We start from the raw sequence: 16,905 nt of genomic DNA on the forward strand, positions 1-16,905 counted from the left end.
CCTCCCAGGGCAGCGCACCCGTGCCCCCGCCGAGCGCCAGCCCTGGGGGACTGTCGGGCTGCGCACCCCGGCCCTCTCCCCGCCCCTTCGCCTCTCCCGGCCCTCTCTCGGCTCTCGCTTTACAAGCTCTGCATTTCCAATACACTGGGAAAGAAAAAAAAAAAATGAAGAAAAGCAGCCCACAAGCCTTGCCTCTCACAACAAGCCGGCTTTATCTTGGCTTACAACTCAGTTGCGCGCTGCTGTGAAGTCCTTCTGGGAGGCACGGCGCTGCCTCTAACAAGCCCGGCTCTCTGCGCGCTGAAGAGAGACCCCAGTGAGAGCAGCCAGCCCCCTCCTCCCCCTTTTAGCAGTCCCTTGTGTGAGCCCTGGCAGAGCTTGGTTCAGTCTCACTGACTCCGGGTATGTCTTTGTAGGTCACTTTTTAATGATGTATTTCTTCAATGGAAACAATTCCTCCTTTCTCCTTGAGGGCCGGGATGTTAATTTGAGCGTAGGTCTGGTTTGTAAAATAACCATCTTAAATAGAGGGTGGATTGCTTCCATTTTTTATGTCTAATTCTTTTTTTTCCCCCCTCTCCTTCATCCTCCCGGTTTGTAAGTCGGGAGGAAAATTGCAGGGGAATGAAGAGTGGAATGGGATTGCGGTGCAGAAGCCCTGAGCCGGGTGGGCTGTTTGATCCTTTAAGCAGGCAGTGCTCCCAGCTGAACTTTCTTGGGTTTGTTTCTGTGTGTTTGCTGCCGGGTCGCAGAGCGGCCTCTCAGGGAGAGGGGCAGAGCGCACACCTGCTCCTGCTCCAGCATGCCTGAGGAGGCTGCGTGTGCCTTCGGTGCAGTGAACCCGCATTTGTTGGAGTTGTTGCTGAGTTACATCTCCAGAACAACTTACTGATGGCTTTGCCTTCGCTCAGATAGAGAACAGAGGAGCTGCTTGCAAATAAAACTCAGATAGTCTGGTGCTGAGATGAAAGCAGCATCACTGAGTGGTCGGGCCGGGTGATCCTGTGGGTCTTTTCCAACCTTGGTGATTCTATGAGTCTATGATCGTTTTGAGTCGAAATGGTACTTCTGTCTGTTCTTGTCCTTAGCTTCACAAAGGAGGGATCTGCTCCCTTTCCTGCTCTCCCCTCTCCATGTCTCCATCCATCTCTGAGGCTGGGAGCAGCCCCGACCACTGCCAGGACAGCCTTAGCGGGATTAGGGAGTGGTGCTGCTGCCCCTCTGCTCCTGTGTGCCCTATGTGCGTGCCTCTCGGCAGAGCTGTGGGCTGCCTGCCTGCTGGCTGTGCTATGCTGTGAGCAATGCTCTGACCGTGGCAATTTTGGGAACTCAGGTGTCGTGTCTCAGGTCCATTTTTCTCCTTTGGAGTGTTTTATACAGATGGGGACGTGGAGAGGCGTATTGGTGTATTGGGCTATAAATATATTTTGCTTCAGTAAATCTGCTAAGATTAAAGCAGATTAAAGCAGATAAAGTATCCATGTGATGTACTCTTTAAATAATACACCCACGTGGATGCACACAAAAGACTTCTGTCTGGGAGAGCGGAGTTGTTGGAGAGCTTTATCGAGGGGAACGGCATAAATAAAGCGTGTGTAAAGGGGCTGCTGGGAAAGGAGCGACGGCACTGGAGGTGCGATTTAATTAGGAGTCCAGGTGCTGTCAGCTGCTACCTGAAGAGGCTGTTGTACAAATTGGCATTTGTTGTAATGACTGAAGAGCGTCTGAAGCCCTCTTCTCATTAGCTGATCCCAACCCTCCTGCCTTGTTGGTTGGAGCGGGACGGGGCCGGCCTGGTGCCCGGAGGGCAGCTCACAGGCTGCCAAGGGGCAACTTCTGTAAGGCTTTTGCTGTGCCCTGCTCCCAAACGGTGTGTGTGCCTTTCTGTCCCATTATTGCTGCTGTGGGCGTGAGGTGCGAGCTGTGACGTGTGTATGGGAAATGCCACCGCTTGCAGAAAGGGAGGAAGAGGCAGCAGGGAAAGGCTGCTGCCCTCCCATGCTTGAAGTTAACTGTGCTTCAACACTGAGCATTAGTGGAAGGAGAGGAAAGGAGGGCTTCCGAGGGGATGAGCGCACCTCTTGTCTCCTCTTGCAGCCTTCAGAACTTGCATAGCTCCGATGCAGCGCGCGCAGGGCTGCGGCTTTGCTTCCTGCATGTGTAGCATACAGCTAACGTTGCTGGGTGCCCGGCAGCCAGCACAGCCTGGCTGAGTAGCAGCAGGGCAAAAGAGAGCAGGGTGCTCTGCCCCTGCCTGCTTTAACTCACCTGCTGAAGGGTGCATGAAGAATCCTTCAGAATGGCCCCTGCCAGGCCCTCTTGGAGCTCTGAGTGCAGCATCACCTGAGCTGGATGTCTCAGCCCATGCGTGTGTCCTTGCTGCCTGTTCTGGCAGAACAGACACTAATGCTACCTGGAGCCTGCTGTCCCAGACCATCCCTGTGCCCTGCTGCCAGTCACTGCTTTGCCAGCAGGAGCGGGGCTGCAGGCAAAGAGCTCTCAGCTTCCTTGGTGTTAGCCTCGTGCTTCCCGTGCGCTCTGAGATGGGGCAGCAGGTCGCTGGGTAAGGCAGCAGTGGGGCTGGCTGGGTGCTGCCTCTTGGCTGGTCCTTCTTGGAAAAGGGGTGCGTGAGCAGGAGGATGAGGATTTTATGAGAAATTTATGTATCCTCTTTGTGCTCAGCCATTTCTCCTTGTTGTCCATCTCTTGAATCTTTGTCGACTCAGCTGTACCCCTTGGCTCCAGGCATTTTGTAACTGGAGGGCTACACCCAAGGACTGGGCTGGTCCAGGGCTTTGCATGCTTCTCCAGAAGCTCTGTGGGGTTGGGGCATTAAGTCTGTCCACCTCATGCTCCCCCTCACTGCAGCACTCTCCAGATGCAGTGTAGCGTAGCAGCCTCGCCCTTCTGTGCCACCAGAGCCTGTGTTTGGAGCTCAGGTCAGCAGCTTCACACACCTGATAAACCCTCGATTGACTTTAATATGCAGCACTGAAGAAACGACATTATCCTTTTGACAGGTTGTTTGCAACTTGCTGGTAGGAGTCAAAATATTTCAGTATAGGTGTCATCAGAAACCACCATCCTATGCTAATTTTGGTGGGAACATGAAGACAGATGTTGGATAATTTGACATGAGCAGCGCAGCATTTGAAATTATCACCGTGTCAGGTTTGCACTGGATTTATCTTTCTTTTTCTTTATTATTGTGTGTATAAATTTCAGATGGTTTTAAGAGATGGGGTGGAAGATGCAGTAAGCTCTCTATAAGCAGCTGAGGGTAGCCTTGGAGGTTTACCAGTCAGACAGCAATTCAGCAGTGACAGTGAGGGATGCTGTGCTGCTGGGACTGCTGTTCTTCTTTTAAATAAGAAGACAAAGAGACTGCAGAGTGGAGATGGTGTGAGGCTTCCCTGCAGCCAGAAGCCTGGGTGTTTCCCCAGATTTGGCTGGAGTTACTGTTATTCTGCTCTTGGTTGGTGAGGTCTTGGTCTTCCAGTCCCTCCCTCCACCCATACTGTGTTCTTTAGCATCGTTAACCGTAATTTATGCCAAAGAATTTTGCCTGCACAGTTACAACTCATGGAAATATTGAGGAGTGGGGTTTGTGCCCCCGTCCCAGCTGGACCAGACACTCAGCAACCTGATCTAACTTAGGTGCCCTTGTTCATTGCAGCTGAGTAGGACTGGATGGCCTTTAGGGGTCCCTTCCGATTCAAACCATTCCATGATCCCACCCAATCTCCAGTCTCCATCTGCTGGCTTTAATTCAGGCTGGGAAAATGTGTCAGTATCCCCCAGGTCCATGGAAGACAGAGGGGGCTGTGATGCATCCGTGTTGTGCAGGGCACTGGGATGCACCGGGGTGAAGGGAGCATCTGTGTTTTGTGTCTCTATGCTCATGTTTAAGTGGTGAGATTTCTCCGCTCTCGGGATCCAGAGTGCTTGCTTTGAAAGGGAAAGAGCTTTCATCTGCCCTTTGTGGAGGGGAAGGGGCCGGAGGAACGACAGAGGTTTGTTTTTATAGCCAAGCACTTGCTTAGTGTTCAAAAGAAGAAATTAAACGTGAGATACCCAGTGGAGCTGGTGATCAAAAATAAATAAATAAATTAAAAAGCCAGCACGGTGTTCAAGATCTAGGAAAGAAATTGAGAATAGCAGCCAAGAAAGGGAAATCCGGGCATCCCTCATCTTGGCTCAACAAAAGTTGAGGCAGAGAAGGACTCGGCCGGGCCAAGACCTGTTTGGAGGCAGAGTGCCGAGACCGACATCTCGGCTTTCCTCGGAGCAGCGGCTCCGGCTCTGCCCGGCTGCCGGGGGAAGTCGCCCTGCCTTCGGGCTCCGGCCCAGCTGCGGCACATCTGGGCGCGGGGCCGCGCCGCTCCGCCGCTGCCCGGCAGGGGGGGCTGTTGCAGCGCCCCGGGGTCGGGGGAGCCGCGAGGCGGGCGGGCGGGGCGGGGGTCCCGTCCCCGGCGGAGTTAAGGGAGATGCCCGCATGGACACGCGTGGGGAGCGGATGGGCAGAGCGCTGCTGGCAGCCGGGCTTGGGGAAACGCGGTGCGAGCTTCTGCCCGGCCCCGAGCGGCTCCGCGGGCCGCCTGCCCGCTTGGTTGGTCTGGTTTTGTTTTGGGTCTGAAGCTGTCACACAGTATCCAAGCAGTGATGATCCTATTGTCTTATTATCTTTTCTTTCCGGGATTTGTCCTTTTCCCATAAAAGATCATGTTATGGAGCAAGCGTAGGCATCGTAAATCCTGATTTGATTTGCAACCATGCTCTCAGTATTTTTTTTTTTCTCCCTTCGTACACCTCTGTGACTATGAGTTGATCATAGAACCATAGAACCATAGAATGGCCTGGGTTGAAAAGGATCTCAATGATCAGAGTTTCAACCCTGCTGCTATGTGAGGGGCCGCCAACCACCAGACCAGGCTGCCCAGAGGGTGGAAAGCAGGCTTAAAGGGATCTGAACAGATACGAGGGCAGAAGGGTCCTTCCTCATGGATGGCCTTCCCCTGGAGGAGGGAAAATGATGGCACCTTGGTGGTTGGAACCACCTCTGCTGGGCCCCAGTGAGCACATTGGTGCTGCCATGCACCGCTGGGTGCTGCCCTGCATCTCCCAGCTCTGTGAGGCAGCAGAGCTGAGGTGTTGGTGATGGTGGTGCTTTGGCTCTCGGGAAACTATGGCTCAGGGGCCGTGGCGCAGTGCAGCATTGTCTTCTTAGCATTGTGGTTGCTTACTGGGAGATCTTGATGCTCCACCGCATTGACTTGCACTGTTTCCCAGATCAGCTCCTGGTCATTCATACCAGAAGTTTTAATCCCTAAATACTCTGGTCCGTGGCCAGTGAAGGGAGAAGTAAACAGAGAGCTGTTGAAATACCATTGAATATAAATGATTATTTCTTTAAAATTCCTACTCGTTTTTCCAAACTAGACAATCTGGTCATACCAGCATATGCTTCTATCACTGTACTTCCAAAATCTACAGTAAGCTTTGTAGTCTAGTCGTGTTTAAACTCCTCTGTAGACGATGTTCCCTCTGTCCGTTCCATAAAGCACTCCGTGTTCTCAGCACTGCACTCATCATGAAGAGCAGTGCAGAGGCAGTTCGGTTTCAGCAGTTGCAAATAAGGCAGGACAGAAGCGGTGATGGAGCGGCCTGGTGATAGGGGGTCACCACTGCTGTCATGGGAGCAAGTTGCTGCTCTGCTGGGCTGCAGGGGCATGGACAGCAGGGTTCTAGGTGGCTCTCTGTAGCTTCTCTCCTTCTTGTCACTCTTCTTGCCCGTGCTGTGGGTTGCTCGTGGGGTGCTGGCTGCTGTCCCTCTGCTTGGCCTTGCCCAAGGGAGAAAGAAGAGACAGACTCTTTAGCAGGATCTGTTGTGACAGGACAAGGGGAAACGGTTTCAAACCAAAAGATTGGATATGAGGAAGAAGTTTGTTACAATAAGGGAAGTGAGGTACTGGCACAGGTTGCCCATAGAGGTGGTGGAAGCCTCATCCTGGAGACACCCTAGGTCAATATAAATAGGGATCTGAGCACCTGATGTAGCTGTAGGTGTCCCCGTTCTTTGCAGGGGAGTTGGACCAAATGGCCTTTAATGGTCCCTTCCAACTCGAAGCATTCTATGATCTTGCAGATGTAACAGAAATCTGTCTGGCTGTGATTTGTTGGCTTGTGGCTTCTCCCCGCTGTGAGCCGTGGCGTAGGATAAATGGCACGCAGGCACTTTTGCTGGGTTTTGTGTAAATGGAAACGGTGGCAGGGTGAGGATAGCAATTGACAAAGGTGCAGTAAGGACTGTAATTTCCAAACAAATATTAGCGCACGTTGCATAAAGAAGAGCTGGCACAACACTGAAAGCTAAAGTCAAGCTGTGAGGAAGGCTTTAGGATGTCCACAGGTGGACGTTTAACATGAGAGGAGCTGCTTGATGTTACTGCTCCTGTTTCAGGAGGAAATGGTCCTTCGCTAATTGGCACAAATCGTTTTAAGATAAATGTGGATGGGAATCTTGTGCATCTCTTGCGTCCCTCCATGATGGAATAAAAAGAAAGAGTGAAGGTGTGATTCACACAGATCTTTGAGAAACACAGCAGAACGCCTTTTGCTTACAGTTGCTATTTTACCTTCTGGTGCTTGTTCCATGCCTTGCATGTTGGAAGAGTCATCTGTAGAATTACATGGTGAAGAGTGACTGTCTCTTGCTAAGTTTAGTTACCTGGATCATTCCAGCTCAGAGCACCACTTGAAACAGTGGGGATGTGAGAAAGGGAGGCTCACAAAGTAATTTGACTTCAGCTGGGGTTGGGTGGCTGAGCTCCCCTGCCAGTCGAGTGCATGTTTCTGATGTGTTCTCTCAGCTGCTCTGGAGCATTTACACCACACTTATTAGACCCTGAAAATCCTCTCGGGGCACACAAGTAGGACTCCCTGTGGGTTTAGGGGTTTCACATCACTATAATATATAGGAGTATACAGCCTACAGTCATTCCACTCTGGCTGAGAGAAAGTGAGATGGAGATAGAGTGATTCACCCTATGCAGAATGGAGAATCGAGCATCACTGAAGTTTTAACCATTCTTTTCTACCTGGTAGAGTGCAGTTGGTATTGAGTGCAATCCCTGCGGCTGACAGGTGCAAGATAAATACATCCCCGAGAAGAAATAAGTTTGTATATTAGGTAACATTTCTTCTCAGGAGGAGTGGTGAGGTGTTGGAATGGCTGCCCAGGGAGGTGGTGCAGTCACCATCCCTGGAGGTGTTCAAGAACCATGTGGGTGTGGCACTGAGGGACGTGGGCAGTGGGCATGGACTGGTGGTTGGATGAGATGATCTTAGAGGTCTTTTCCAACCTTAATGATTCCATGATTCTAAACCACCGAAAACAAATTCTTGTCCAGATATCTCTGACTTGTTATTATTATTTAACCATAGAAACGGCTTTCATTAATGAAGGAGGTTAAAGGATTTTTTAATGGCATCCAGGGAAGGACAGTGAATAATACTGGGTGGTCATGAAGGAGCAGAGATTTGGGATGGGGAGAAAAAGCAGGAAACAATATCATAGGTGTGCTACTGAGCATCTGGGCCTGAGGAGAAGTGATGGCAATGAGGTTGGAGCTGTGGCTCTTGCAGCGAGGCTGGATGCCAGAGCTGAGCATAGCCTTTGAAGAAGGGAAGTCTGAATATTCCAGCAAGTTTTGCTCTTTTAATTACGTGCTAAGTTTGCATTCTTATGTTTATTACAAGTGCAAAGGTAAGGAAAAGAAATCTCCAGCTCTTCTTTCACAGATGCTGACAAGGGCTGAAAGGAGTTAATGTCACTTAATTTATTTTTCTTTTGAAAAAAAATGCTTTTCCTATTATATTTAGAGCAATTAAAATTTGCAAGTGAGTTTGTGAGAAGGGGTAATCTTGATCTGCGATTAAAAACAATTGCTCAATAGGAACACCTTATCTCCGCATACAGAATCAGAAGAGGGCAGTGGTGACAGCTGCTGCACGTCGGGAAGAACCCCATGTTAAGGTGCGGTGAGAGGCAGCACCTTGCCTTTACAGGAGAGAAATGCTTGGATATTGGATGAGAATAGGGGATTCCCGGTGTTATGAGACAGTGGGATCAGGGGGATCTTTGCAAACCAGCTGACTTGAGGTGCACGTACACCATGCCCGCACTAAGTGGGAATGTAACCTGCGCGTGCTCCTGAGCTGGCTTTCAGCTGTTGTGAAAGCAGTGCTGCGGACAGCAGGTCTAAAATTAATCTTTCCTTTTGAATTTTGACTCAAAAAGCTCCCCTTGAACAGCTCCCCACAAAGATGAGCCCCGCACTGAATTGCCATTGAGTCTCTAAATTGATTTTTTTCCAGATGGGATGGTCAAGCTCCCAGAGCACACGGCTGCATCTGAGACATTACCCATAGAAACTTAGCTCCGGTTTTGGTTAAAATAGCACAATAATAGTTTGTTTTCTGGTTAGTTGAATGATACAGCAGATCGCGACTTTCATCCTTATTCCTGCAGAAAAAGGAAATAGATGGTAGAGAATGGCTGTTTACTATGATGCGCGTGATTAATACCATAAATCTTTCATGTGGGGCTGCCGGGTGAAATGAATGAGTGTTATCACAACAAATTGGAAGGAGCGGGTGGCTGCGCGCTCATGTTTGGTAATCAGGCCTCAAACACAAAGCAAAAGGAGAAATTAGCCAAAGGTAACGGTGGTTATCAAAGCTCTCCGTGCCATTTGCTAAGCCTTGGCAGAGCTGACGTGCTGCTTTTTGCAGATCGCGATGAGCATATGTACCTACTTGTGGCTGATGGTAGTTCCAAGTGGCCAGCAGCAGTGCGTGTGCTACTTGACAAACAGTTCTGCTTCTCGGATTATTGTGGAGACGTCCCCAAGTATGTTTGCAGCATATGGCTTGCTTAAGGAGATCGCTTTGGATAAGAGACACCCGATAAGACACAGCAGATCAGCTGCGTATCGCTCGGCTCCTGGGGGTCAGCAGGGTGTGCAGTAGAGGCACAGAAAAGAACGGTGAAAGGAAATGGGGAGCGAGCCCCGCAGCACAGCACTGCAGACTTCCTTGTGTTGCGTGGGTCAGCAGCGCCCAGCGCCGTGTGGGAAAGCTCCAGCACAGCTAATTGTAAATGGCGTTTTAATTTAGGAATCGCACTTGATTATTTCAGGGCAAGTTTAGAAGGAGCGAGTGAGAAGGTGGGGGAAGGAAACCTCCGTGTGAGCTCTTTGCTGGTTAGGCCTAAATAAGAGCTTTGCAGAAGGAGGAAGCAGAGGAAGGTGCTAAAAAATACTATGATCTGCAATGTGCTTGGAGATGTAGACAGGGAAATGAGAAGGAAATGTGTCTAGCTAGCTATTGCTAGATTTAAAAAGAGAGAAAAGAAATTGATGCTGTTGACGGCGTGTAAATTCTAGGAGTGACCGTATTTCTCTCTTTCATTGCCCTCCTGGTAATACCAGTGACATTGTTGCTGTTGGAAATGAGGGATTGAAGAGTGAGTGAGAAGCACCATCCTCGACAGGTGGGAACCACGTTGGAATGGAATCACACATCTCCCAGAGGGCGAGAGCTGAAGCTGTAGGGCCATGGAAAGTGGGATGCTCTTAGCACCCCTGTGCAAGAAACAGGAGAATCTAAGGCACCTCTTGCATATATATTCCTATACCATTTTTTTTTCAAGCTTCATGAGGAAGAATTGTTTTTGCCTGTAGAAAACAGTTGTAGTAACACTGAGGCTGGAGCCCAAATCCCAGGATGCTATAGAATGGGCAATAGCTTGTGATTAAGGGGCTCTCTTGCTGAACTAACATTTTGGATTTTTATTTATTTTTTTCTTTACCAGGTTGTCTGATCTAGTTTAAGACGTTGTAATTAGTTGTTGCAGCATATTTGGCTGATTTCATTTTTGTTGATACCAGGTGTGGTGGAAATGCTAAGTCACGGCTTGAACCAGTGATTGAGCACCTGGTGGGAAGGCAGGGCCAACCCAGGAGAGCTCAGGTGAATGCAATGTACCTGATTGACCAGAGGGGGTGGAGCCAGGATCCTCCCCTTCCTTTAAGGGTTGGCAGCGGAGATAAGGGTATTTTGCTGGCGATCCCTGTGTACCTGCAGCTTTCTGAAGGTAAGCACCTTCTTTCCTTTAGTTCTGCTGCTGTTGTAGTTGAGCAAATCCTCGCTTGTTGCAGCCTAGGACCTTGCTGCTCTATTGTCTTTGCTGCACTTTCCATTGTATTAAGCAAGGTCTTATTTTTGGGATGTTTTGTCATACCTCCTCTCCTTACTGGTATAGATAGCTTTCCACCTATTAGCCCAGAAGGAAATGATGCAGCTAAGAGGGAGCAAGCAGGCAGCCGCTGTGCCTAAGCAGGAGGCTATGACGAACTGATGGCCAAGCTCACTCCAGCCTCTGTTACTGCTTGGCTGGGAGGAATGGTTGTGTTTCTTCAGCTCCTCTGTGAAAGCAAAAGTTAGAAGGAAAAATAAAATCTTAGAGGAGCTACCGACATCTATCCTGGCTACAGTTTTTGGTTCTGCTGTGCTACTCATGTAGCTGGTATTTCGCTTCTAAGTGAAGGGAGTTGAATGTAGATGAGTTGTTGCTCTGGTGAAAATGTTGGCCTGAAATGATGCACATAATAACTTGTCTCTGTCAGTCTTTGTGTTTTGTTGTTGTTGTCTTTTTCCAATTTTATTTGAAGACTTCACAGGAAGACAAGAACGTTAAAATAAATACAACAAACATTAAAGCAAAACACAAGATGTCATGTCTGTTTGTTTTTCCCGGTGTGAATGGGAGGTGGTGCCATGTGTCTGCCTCAGATGTTCTGAAGGTAAAGCTGGTGATTTCAGTGAAGACACAGACAAGCAATTTCAGTTTCTGTGCAGCATCCTATCTTAGTAGTTCAGAGGTTTCTAGGGATGTGACCTTATTTATTTTTCCTCCCATCAGCATGACATTTTGACTTGAGGTTTTTGCAGTCGTGTGGCAGCTTCCACTTGGATGTGTTGGTGAGCATCGCTTCATTGATGGCTGGCTGCTGTGGTCACTGGGCTGCTGCCACTTCAAGCAGCCCCTAAGCTGCCTACAGCAAGGTGCTGCTGGAGAGCCCATGTGTGAATCTGCTTTGTAAAGCAGTAGGATGCTTGCTTTGTGCAAACGGAGTGCAATGCCTCAGGACTTGGGCTAACTACGTACAATGCTTATGCAGAGCCAAGCTCTGTAGTCAGGATTTTCTGGATCTGATGGTTTCTCTAGAGGAATTCCTTGTTTCTCTGGTCTTGAGAAGTGTTTGGACACTTTGATTTCAAAACCCACTTCTCTGAAGGACTTGGATTGTGCTTATGGTTACTCCAGAGTGCGCTAAGTCTTATACTTGACCTGTAGCTCCACTCTCAGTGAGTTATGCCTCCGCTTTTGTTGGTTGCTCTTGGAATGATGGGAAGAACAGTCTTTCCTACTCACAAAGTTTTTGACTGTTTTCTCTGGTAGCTGATATTAAATAGTAGCTGATATTAAAATATCCTTTCCTACAGGCTGTTGACTTATCACTCTTGTGACTTGCTGTCTCTGAGTGAATTGAGAGCAGCTGGCAACAGTAGATTTTCTACCCTTTGCCCTGGGAAAGGAGGAATTTTTCCTTTCCATGGCTTAATTGCATTATACTTGGCTGAGACCATTTTTCCTTGCCTTTGTCACCTGTGTTTTTACCTAGCTCTTCTTCTGGCCTCGAAAAGTGCATCTAAAAGGAAGAGGCATAAATAGAAGGTAGCATTCAGGATATCACTCAGCTTTGGAGATGTGTGCCTCATAGTGGGGAGTCTGTGTTCCTTTGTTCCTGCTGTCTTTCCCTTTGCCTTCCAGCTTTCCTTGGTTCCTGGTGTTCCACCTTCAGAATCCTAGCTGTATTCACTTGGCCTAAAATATTTGAATAGGAAAAGCTATATTAAAAGGACACACTATCAGCTTAGTTTAAATATACATGTTGGCTCTGTGAGAGAGTGCTTTGCAAAGCAAGTCTGACTGTATGCTTTTGCACATAAAATGAGCACACAATTAAAAGGTCTTCAACCGAAGAAAGCTCTTTTCTCCTGCTTCTTGCCATGCAAATGCTGGCATGCTTCTGTATTAGGATTTGTTGCAAGGGAAAACCAAACAGCAGTGAAATCATGCTGGCATTGCCTTTATGCAGAGCTAAAGGACCAACAGCAAACAGCAGCTGGAAGTCTGGTTTGATCTTTCTGTATGATTAAGTTGCAGGCATGGTGCAGGTGAGAAGGTACTTTCCTGAGCCCGTTTCACAAAGGATTTGAGCATTTTTGGAGAAATTGTCCTCCATCTCTGGTGTTTATGGCAGTCCTTCAGGACTGTGGCACTCTGTGTGGGTTGCAGTGGTACAGAGTTTTCGGGAAGGCATGAGGCTGCTTGGAGTTGTAGGTCCTTCCCCTGCCTCTGCTTCTTTCTTTAGTCTCTATTTTCAGAACACGTTGTGTGCTGTGGAAGCTGCCTCCAGGCCTCCGAAGTTGCTGTAGGTCTAGGCTGTTTCTACCAACTGTGCATATTACATTTCTTACTCTAGGAGAAATATCTGAGAAGAATCCAGGCATAATGTGTTTTGGTTCTGCTGCTGAATACTTCAGAGAAGGTGGACTTTTCTTCTGTGTCAGTTTTTCCCCTTTCTTTCCTGTTAATCTCACTGTGATTTTTCATACGTGTTTGAAATTAAATGAATCATCCCACTGTGGTGAGATCCTTGCCTGGTGGTCATCAGGGAGCTGGGATTCAAGGGGCAGCTCCTAGGTATCTCAGGGGTTATGTGAGACCTGACTGTTGGACTTGATCCTCTTAGGGGTCTTTTCCAACCTTAATGATTCCGTAATTCTACTATGCAAAGTGAGGCAGGGCTGGCAGTCTCCAAGGCTGCTTCTATAGCCGCACTAATGTTCTCTGCTCTTGCATTTTCTCTTCTGGTCTGAATGGTCATCACTGTTTCCATTTTAAGAGCAGGAGTGAAAGAGTGACCTTTCGGCTGTTTTGTTTTTCCTGTCAAGTTGCTTTTAAGATTCCCAGTGCTTCCTCACTCTGATTTCCTTTCTGTTTAGAGACATCTTGCTAACCTCTTCATCTTCTATGTAGCTTCATGCGTGTGGAACCTGTCCTTAACATCCTTAATTTCCTCAAAACACAGGTTGAGGAACAGACCTTCTGTGTGTGTCTTCTCTTGTATTCTAATCCTGAACTTGCACTTTGAATGTGCCTTTCAGCTCTTCAACAGGTTTGGCTGAATGGGCATCCCTGCCTTCTCTGGTTGCGTGAGTGGTTCTTGGAGAAGCAGATACGTTCCCAGATAATTTGTCCATCTTCCCATCATCCTCTAGGAAAAAAAAAAAAACAAACAAAACTAGTTCTAGATGGTCTGCTGCTTGTGTTTTCTGGGTTCATCATCTCTTGGAGTGATACCCTTTCTGGTGTGAGCACAGGTTGGGCCAAACTGTTCATCAGCCCAGTGCAGACGCTGAAAGGAAGCCAAAATGCTACTTCTCCATGTACCAGGATAGAACCCCTCCAGGCGCTGAACTTGCCAAGATGGAAAGAGAATGCTGTACTCTCATGCTACTCCTGTGCTTAGAGCGCATATTGCTGCTGGATCAGTGTTTTGCTTTTTCCTCACTAGCATAGAATTACAATACCTCTACAACATCTGGAGATGGTTAGGTTGAATAGAGATGAGTTCAGCCTCCTTTGTACCAAAGGTGAAGACATCGGGCAATTTTTTTCTAGTTAAATTGGAAGGAAAGAAAGGTCACCATACACTCTCTCAGTAGCGTATCTCCTTCTAGAGCTGATCTATTCATCCTCTGTAGTACTTGGTGACTCTTCTCTAGGAGTATGCATGCCCACAGACTCTACAGGGAGGTGTCTTAGGTGAGCAGTATGATTGTAGATATTATAACAAATCCATTGTTCATCCATCTTGGAGGACTGCTTTTGTATCTCTGATAATCTGTTAGATTCCCCCGGAATTCCTGCCTGGGGGAAGTTGTGACATTTTAATGTTGTTCTGGAAGCTCTGTGGCCACTGTCCAAGAATCATGAAATTTCTGGTTTTTATGGTAATCAAATGGAAACAGTAAAGATCAACACAATATGCAGGGGTGAGAAGAAAATCCACATTTCCTTTTAAAGGAAAAATGATACCCTACAGATCTGCTGGTTGGAAGGGATCTCTAGAGTAATCTGGTCTAGCTGTCTGCTGCAAGAAGGGCTAAGCCTGAGGTTGGAGCCAACTCTGAAGTTAAGACAGGTTGCTTGGGTCATTCTCCAACTAAATTTTGAGCATATCTAAGGATAAGGGGTTTCATGAGCTCTTTGTTCCCCTCTTCTGGTGTTTGACAAACCAAAGGGTGGAACGTTTTCTTTTATGGCTAATGGGAGTTTCCTGTGTTTCTAAAGTGCTTTGATTAACTCTGCTGTAATTAGCACAGTCCTGGTGCAGCCTGTCACAAAGACAAACAGAGAAATTGGAGATACACTGGTAGACATTTCTACACTTTCCATTTTATGTGAAGCATGCTCATAGAATCATTAATGTCGGAAAGGATCTCTAAGATCATGTAGTTGAACTATCGGCCCATCCCCACCGTGCCCTCCAACCATCTGCCTCAGTGCCACATCCATGTGGTTCTTGGAGTCGTGATGACTCCTTCACCTCCCTGGGCAGCCTGTTGTTCCAATGTCTCACCACTCTTTCTGAGAAGCTTTTCCTAATATCCTGTCTGATCTCCAGTAATAGCCATATTTAGTATTCTTCTGTGAAAATAACAAAAAACATTAAACAAGCATGGAGTCAGAGATGGTGCAAAATATCAATCAACCCACTGCCCACATACGGCAAGGAGAAAATCCTTTGTGTGTGTTTATATATAGATGTGCGTGTTCGTATGTAATAGTGTAATATACACACAAACACATTTTGCAGTGAGTTGATTGAGGTACCCAGTTCCAGTTTTCTTGACAGGAAAGCAGGGAGTGTCCAGCAGGTGTCCTGCATTGTGCCACTTGTCAGCATGAGCTGGTAGCATCCCCAGGGCATGGCAACAAATGACTGGGTAGGAAGAAAGAAGCACGGTTTCTCAGAATGCTTTGTAAAGGGAACTTCAGGTGCTGTTCAGACTGTTTAGTTCAAAGACACTTGTGGTGTGTTAATGTGACAAGAGGACCTCATCTCACGTTGGATACCCTGGGGTTTCTTTACACTTCGAGTTCTCCATGGGTGCCCAGTTGGCAGCCTTGCTTCACAGCATGAAGTGCTGGAGCAGGAAGCTGAAGATTCGGTTTTGCTTTCTCTCTTCATTTGACACAATTGTAGGTGGCATGGAGAGTGGGAAGCTGGGGTAGGAAGTAGCTTTTATTTTACTCCCACTGAATTTTATCTGGGCAACGTGCCCTATCTGAACAGTTGGCTCGGTAGCGTTTTTATTTTCCTAATGTGCTTAGTATCTGCTCTTTGTCTCTGTCTCTCTTGTAGAGCCATTTCCAGATTAGAATGAATAGGCATGTGAAAAGGGACTGGGGAGATGGGAAGGTCTGCGTGTTCAGGTGTCAAAAACACAGATCTGACTCGGTGTGAATGGCATCCACTTTACCGGTTGCTTACTGGTGAAGTCTTTCAAAGAAAGGAATCTTCTAGTGTCTGTCTCACCCTCAGTGCATCTGATATCTGGCCCAGGTGGTGATACACATCTCTGGCCACAAACCGCTGAAGAAAATAACTCTGCTCCTTTTTGTATTATTATTTTTGTTGTCATTTTTTTAATTTCCAATGTGGTAACCTCACTGCTGACCCTCCTGGGTTTTCTGAGGAGCGCAGCCCGTGCTCGTGCTTTGCGGATCCCCTAAATGGTTTGCATATGGTTTTTTTTTGAGAGCGTGGGGGGAGTACGTATGTATGTGCAAATCTCAGTGCTGCTCCTGAGCTGTCTCCTCTGAGGGAGTGGCAGTGCTGCAGCTTTGGTAGAAAATATTAATGCATGTAAACATTTTTCTAAAGGCATTACATCTTCCTGCACGTACTTTATTATTTTCCCACAAATCTGACTGGATGTGATAGATAGGTAACCAGGGAGCAAGGCTGGGGAAGCGTGCTGGAGAGGGAAGGAGGGAAACGGGAGTGAAATAAACACAAGCCTGCTGTAATTCAAAACAAGGCAAAATCAGATTGTGTGCTTTGGCTAATTTTCTTATTCAGGTATTGATCCAATGGCTGCTCCAGAGTCTATTAGCAGTCAGCCAGTGAAAATATTTCCCATCGGGGGCTCTGACCTGAGACGGGGGTGAATCTATAGCAATTTGTTCAAACAGAGGAAAGCTTTTTCCTCTGATTTGTATTCCAATTTGCACAATATACAGAGGGGGGCCCCGTTGTGGGGGTTTGCGGGTTGGTGCTTGTCAAGTGGGAATCAAGCTTGAGCCAGGCAACTTGGCTGAACAAAATGCCTGATTAAACTCTGGGCTGGGCACCCTCTGTCTGTCTCTTTGGGTTATCTGAGAGCTCTGCAGGCTGGCATGTTAAGGGGAGTGAGACAGCTCTTTGCATCCCTTTGGTAGGGAAGAGAGGCATTCTTGTGCCGTTCCAATACATTCATTTGCACATGCGTTCCCCTCTATAGCTTACTGCTTTTCATGGTTTTCAGCATGGACCAACTGGGCTTACAGCTGGCTTGACCATCATATCCCCTGCTGGAGAAGAACAATGTGGATGTTGAGACTCTCAAGTGAAGAGTCTGCTGCAGGAGTTCCTTGGATCCCAGTGCTTTACTGGGGTTTGACAGAAGTTGCCTGATAACAAGCTTTGGGACCCAGCTTCCACCCAA

At 47.7% G+C, this 16,905-nt stretch overlaps 1 protein-coding gene across 3 annotated transcripts in view; it reads left to right on the forward strand.

Annotated features, from left to right (window-relative positions):
- The window catches only part of MDGA1 (MAM domain containing glycosylphosphatidylinositol anchor 1), a 135,360-nt gene that overhangs the window by 1,419 nt on the left and 117,036 nt on the right, over nt 1–16,905 (forward strand). The window lies entirely within an intron of this gene.

Source organism: Gallus gallus, chromosome 3, assembly GCF_016699485.2.
Source record: "Gallus gallus isolate bGalGal1 chromosome 3, bGalGal1.mat.broiler.GRCg7b, whole genome shotgun sequence".
NCBI lineage: Eukaryota > Metazoa > Chordata > Aves > Galliformes > Phasianidae > Gallus > Gallus gallus.